The following is a 6000-nucleotide window of genomic DNA, read 5'->3' on the forward strand; positions in this document are numbered from 1 at the left end:
TAATGCATTTTCAAAAAGCGAAAAAATGTAGCAACAAACAATACGTAATAAGTGTTAATAAAATAGAGCTGCAGAATATTGAATAAGCCAGTGCACCATGAAGGTATAATTGTTTCAGACCACTTCAATCAGCCGTGCTAACAAGCTTTTTTATATTTATTCCAATGAATCAAATTTGTTACATCATTCTAAACAGAGTTTTGTTTTTCATGTGTAAATTTAAACTGATATGCCTGCTCTTGCATAAAATAAATGTACATTATTGAATGAAAATTATGAGATAATATTTTTTTGAAGCTACCTACTTCTATGCCCAAGTTAAAATAATTTAGACATTTGATGTTATACACGCATAAATGCTGTCATCCCTGCGCGTGAATGGATAGGAGTCTTCGATAGGAGTCGAACGGAAGATGACGTCAGATCGTCTATTCGTTTTGACTTTGATAGTGATCTATTATCAAAATAGGAAAATATACTTAATGTAGATTATTATCAACTGATTTACAAGAACCATCCCATAATTACAAAGTTGCTAAAGGTTTGTAAATATATTATGTGTCTAATTTAAAGATTAATATTCCAGAGTATTAAAATAAGATAAAGTTTAAGATATTAACTATCTTGATTCATTGGTACCGAAATATTATGGGACGTTTAATTATTGTAGTTTAAAATAGGATCTAGTCACCGTTAAAGAATATATTGCACGCCTCATAAGCGAAGCGTTGAGGTGGGTACTACTGTCACTTCGCGCAAAACATCTGATTTTTCAAACTTAAAATTTCTTTATGTATCATACATTGCACTTGTAAGATAATACATACACACACATATTAAGACAAAACACTATTTTTAACGTTCATGATATTTTTGATGTCATTTTTGTTATTTAAACTAGTTAAAAAACAGTTTAAAAAAGTTCTGTCTTGGACGTCCGTGTGTCTGTATGTGCGGATCCTTTTTCTTGTTAACACGATAGCGACCGAAATACTTTGCTAATCGAGTCTTTTTTTTTCTCTTACGCTTGAGTATGCTCAGGAATAGAACCCTTTCATTTTTCAGGGTCTGATTCGATGTGGTTTAATTGTTATTAAATAAACAAAAATAATAATTAATAAATATTTATTAAAAAAAAATTATGAGGCGTGCACTTTTGGATTTTCCAAATTATTTAAAAATACTATAAGTTTTTGTTAGTAAACAATTTCATTCAACCGTATAAAAAGAACCTATTGACTTGAATAGTACTTACATTTATTATTTCTATTTATAGCAAGTCATCTAAATAATTCATCATCGCGAATAAAAAGCCATGAATACTCTCTATATCACAATTTGTATTGAAATCAAAACTTGTTATATTTGTGCAATTGTATAATACATCTTGACACAATATTAAAGTAAAGAAAAACAGACGCACGGCAATACACAGCATGCACTCGTATCTTTCACGTAATGAGTCTCGTAATTAGTTGCACTACTCCAGTCTTTCTTGTTAAAGTAAAACAGTACATTAATTTTGCTTCTCAGGGCATGTATGTACTCGTATACGATTCTCATGAGGGATACTTCAAGCAATACGTCGACAAATTATTAAACACAGGTAATTAAACAAAAAAAATATGATATGAATCACGGTTCATATGATTTTAATATTTAAATAAAGTTACTTTACATTTCTAAAATAATAATAACTACGTGTAACTTTAAAAATCACACAACATATTCGAAATATTTTAATAGCTTAAATTCGTGCGCTTTTCGGGAGTATTGTATGTAATTAAAATCAATACACTTTAATTTAAATCACATCCACGTCAGAAGTTTAATACACATAATCACTATTATAAGGTCCTGGAGCAATGTCGTACAATGAATATAACAAGATAGTAAGACGTTAATTAAACCCAGAGGAGCTTATAAATCACGCTCAGCAAACTTATTGGAAACTTGACAAATACGGGCGAGGACTGACCTAATTTTTATAACCTGCAATGCAGCAAGCCTACACTGAATCTTGTACGTGCATATTGCATTGTATTCAAATAATTGACTATTTTATTGCTCATATAATTTCATACGCGATGGTAATTAGTACCACTTGGGCTATAGTGGCGATAGAAACTGAAAGTGACCGAGAGAGCAGGAAGAAAATGCTGAATCAGGCCAAGGTCCACTTGTGGTATAGAGCCTCAGATTATGATGGTGAAAGACGGAAAAAGTTGGTAGTTACTAAATTAATCCTAAAACAACCTAGTACGTCGATACTTTATCATATATATATATATTATTTGTCTTACGTGAGTATAATCCAAATGAATAAAATCATAGCTATAAAATCAAACTTTGCCATCTGCCTGTCTGGCTGTTAATTCGTACAATAGAACTCAATTAAAGCATTGCATGAATTATGATATCCACGTGGATCTAGCTTTTGAGATAGGTTGAGTTTTATAGCGAAAATAAAGATAATTAAATAGGGAAGGGAACTTATAACAGCTGGTTTATAAATAAAGTTTTATTCAATTGCATATTTCACAAGCTTTTATTGAATGCACTTAACATTCCAGTGTCTATTATACCGATCCTCGAGTTATCAATTTTTAAAGACTCAGCTACTACTGCGAACTAAATTTAGCTTAAAGGCAATTTTGCTGGTGAAGCAATTTTACTTTATTTTATAATTTTAGAGTAGTGAGTTCCTAGTATTAACGCGAAAGCGTAGAAGGGAGGTATCCCAGGTTCCATTACCAGTGAAGACTTACAATTAAGGAACTTGTTCACGTTGAATGAATTTTGATCATCTAGTTGACGGTATCAGTGGAACAAATATGAAGTGCATCATGTCTCCCATACACCAATAACGGCCATGGCACAAAGCGACAAAATAACTGTTACATTGTCACAAATAAAAAGTTTTATTAAAAAATTTGTTTCCCTAAGTATACAAATGAGCACAGAAGAGAATATTTACGACCGTTATTTCTTAAATATAAAACATTTTGAATAACAAATTACCTAGTCTCCAATATTACGGTATTACACTTCCAAACTACAGTTTAAAGTTTTAGTGTATCGAAAAGTGATTAAAATAATTTATGTATCAAGTAACTATTCCAAATTGTATATAATTAGAACTATTAGAACGGATAATAATTGTTGTAACATTTTTAATAATAATTGTTCTACTATATTCTAATTATCAACTGAAATTAAGTTTATAAAACAATAGACAACATGTTCAACTATACGTGCCTATATCGTACAACATACGAGGATAAAAAAAATCCATAATAAATCGTCTAAAGTGCAATTAATTTAAAAGTAAAATTGATGGGACTACACACTAATTAATCACATACATTTATTTAATGCAACGCCGTAAAGATCCTCAAGCCTGTTTCATTTCTTATTGCCATCTTTAGAAAAAAGTTGTTTACATAATGATTAAAGATAGCAGATATTTTCACACGGCAGTAAAAACGTGACATACAAAGTGACCTTACCACTATTTACATGTCGTTGACTCGAGTACATCTAGTAATAGAATAAAAGACATAACTGCATGTATATTACATATTACGAGATTTGTTTCTAGTTTTTATCTTAAAATTAATAAAGAAAAAGATAAACATTTTTATATATTTATTCCAAGTTTATAAAGCCTTAATCAAAATACGGCATCAAATAATTTAAGAATGTTACGGGGAAGAGTCAAATAGATATTAACTATTAATAAGGAAAATCCATATTTGATGTTTAAACATCAAACATTGGATTAAGTAAATAAAAATATACATCAATAATAAATACAAACATTAATATCAAAAATAAATATTACGATTTTATATTAAGTAGCTAAGTCGGCACTTAGAAGATTAGTTTCTTTAAGATTCTTCTTGATCATATCATACTAATATAGAAAGAAAGAAGAATTGAGACGTTCCAAAGTTTTACTATCATTACACACACACAAACAAACTCACTCCGTAATGCATATATCATGGCCCTATATAAAATAATTTGTATTAAATCAACACAGAGCTATACAGTTTCTAAGTTTTCTTGTAGAAATGTACAACATTAATACTAGAATATTATTTGATTCTTCATTGCAGAATGCAGATTTAATCTTAGTTCATTTTATAAGCTCTACGGAAAAATTGTAGAGCTTTACGAACCAATGCCTCAATAAGTTATGTCTATTGGTTGATTTTTAACAGAACTGTATCATTGGTGAAATAGTGTATTAAAATACATGAACTATAAATCCCAAACTTAAAATCCATAAATTATAAATACATGATCATAAATAATTTAAATTATAAAGAGGTAAATCAAATATAAATAATATTTTATATCCTTAATTACACTTATGCAATATTGAAAATATCACTGAAATTCATAGGTCATAAATTGAAATTCATCAATAATAATTTATTTTATTTGTACTTTCTTTATACGATAATATTACATATTTTTTGGTACCTAATTTTTTTTAATTCCTTGTAGATTCATATGAAAATAAAAAGCACTTTGTTCTTGTCATCGAAACAACTTTTAGAGTTCAGGTACCGAATAAACGAATTAAATATACTATGTTTTATATATTTTTTTTATGAAAAAGGCAAGTAGGTAAATTATATACGTAAGACCTGTCTTTTATCCGCTAAAGGGAGTTGTAAATTTATCCAACCTTTGAAATTGTAAACTGTGCTTGCACATTGTTGATGTTATTATTATTTATGTAAGCGCCGGGAACCTGAATATAAATTGTACTTTACAATAATTATTAACATCCTAATACTGAAATAAATAAAACTGAAAAATATGTTTCATTACAGTTGAATACACACATTAATTAATTCAATTATAATTGCTATATCAAAATGTATTTATTACTTTATAATTTTAAAAACAACAACAAAAGTTTTTATTATATCTCGCTCAAAGATTCATTTTGTATTACATATTATATCTTTTATTATGTCCTTTTGAATTTACCACCAACGTACATTTATTAGATGGTAAACGGTAAAAACTCATGTTGAATCAATATTTGAAAAGTGATTCATATTTATAAAATAGCGTAAAACGAAAGCTTTCCATTATAATTTTAAACCCACAACGTCGACAGAATAGTTTGAATCTCGTGTTTTAACTTGCAAAGAAGAACACGCTGAACCCACCTTAATCTAATATTTTACCTAACTGCTTTTAGCTTACATTGCTTGTTATCCTAAAGGATAAATGTAAGAGCGCTGTTATATCCATAGTAATAGATCAGTGTACTTTGTGTCAAAGCCGGTAAAGCTTGCACGCGAAATGTTTTTCACTCAACTACACGAGTTTGTAACTTACTTTAACCGGCGTTTGCGGCATACGCTTTTTAAATTGCTGTGCTGTATAAAATTTTATGTTTTTATTTATCCTGAGTAAAAGCAAATGTTGAGATTAAACATTCACCACTTTTAATAAATTGCAGCAAAAAGTGTTAAAAACTTTAAAATTTTCTTTTAAAGGCGCTATAAATACCTACAAAAACCAGAAACGATATAAAAATAAAAATAACTCACCAACAAATCAATCTCTCATAGAAACAGCGTTGATAAAGTTCATAGCCATTAGCGGTAATCACGAAAAAAGCGTAGGTTCGAGCGTCCGTGACGAGCCTCCCGCGCGAGCTTTGTCGAGTAAAGGCAGCGATAGACTGACGGACGCTGCTCTTGCCTGCCCCCCGGCTATCACTCCACTTTCTGTTATATCCTCTGATCTCTCCCCCGTGACAAGGCCGATTTATCACGCCGTATCTGGGCTCAGGGAATATCCTTAACACAACACACTTGGCTCTCGGCGCGCCAACACCGAATTAGAATTTCGTAAAGTCACTGACCGTATAATGCCGCGAAAAAAACAAATAAATACAAGAGCAAATTCGTTGCAATCGTTAATTTCTTATATCACGGCTGGAGGCTCGAGACGGGGCATTGAACTGGC

The 6000-nt window shown here is 30.2% G+C and overlaps 1 protein-coding gene across 1 annotated transcript in view; it reads right to left on the reverse strand.

Annotated features, from left to right (window-relative positions):
- Positions 1-5729, reverse strand: part of LOC149482709 (uncharacterized) — a 40585-nt gene extending 34856 nt beyond the window's left edge. The window contains exon 1 of the mRNA XM_089703244.1: positions 5580-5729. The gene's annotated coding sequence lies outside the window, so the exon portion shown is untranslated. The remainder of the gene's footprint in view (positions 1-5579) is intronic.
- Positions 5730-6000: the final 271 nt, after the last annotated feature.

The sequence above is a fragment of the Colias philodice genome, chromosome 14 (assembly GCF_061535455.1).
Source record: "Colias philodice isolate Cphi_HAF_F1 chromosome 14, ilColPhil1 Martin Lab GWU primary, whole genome shotgun sequence".
NCBI lineage: Eukaryota > Metazoa > Arthropoda > Insecta > Lepidoptera > Pieridae > Colias > Colias philodice.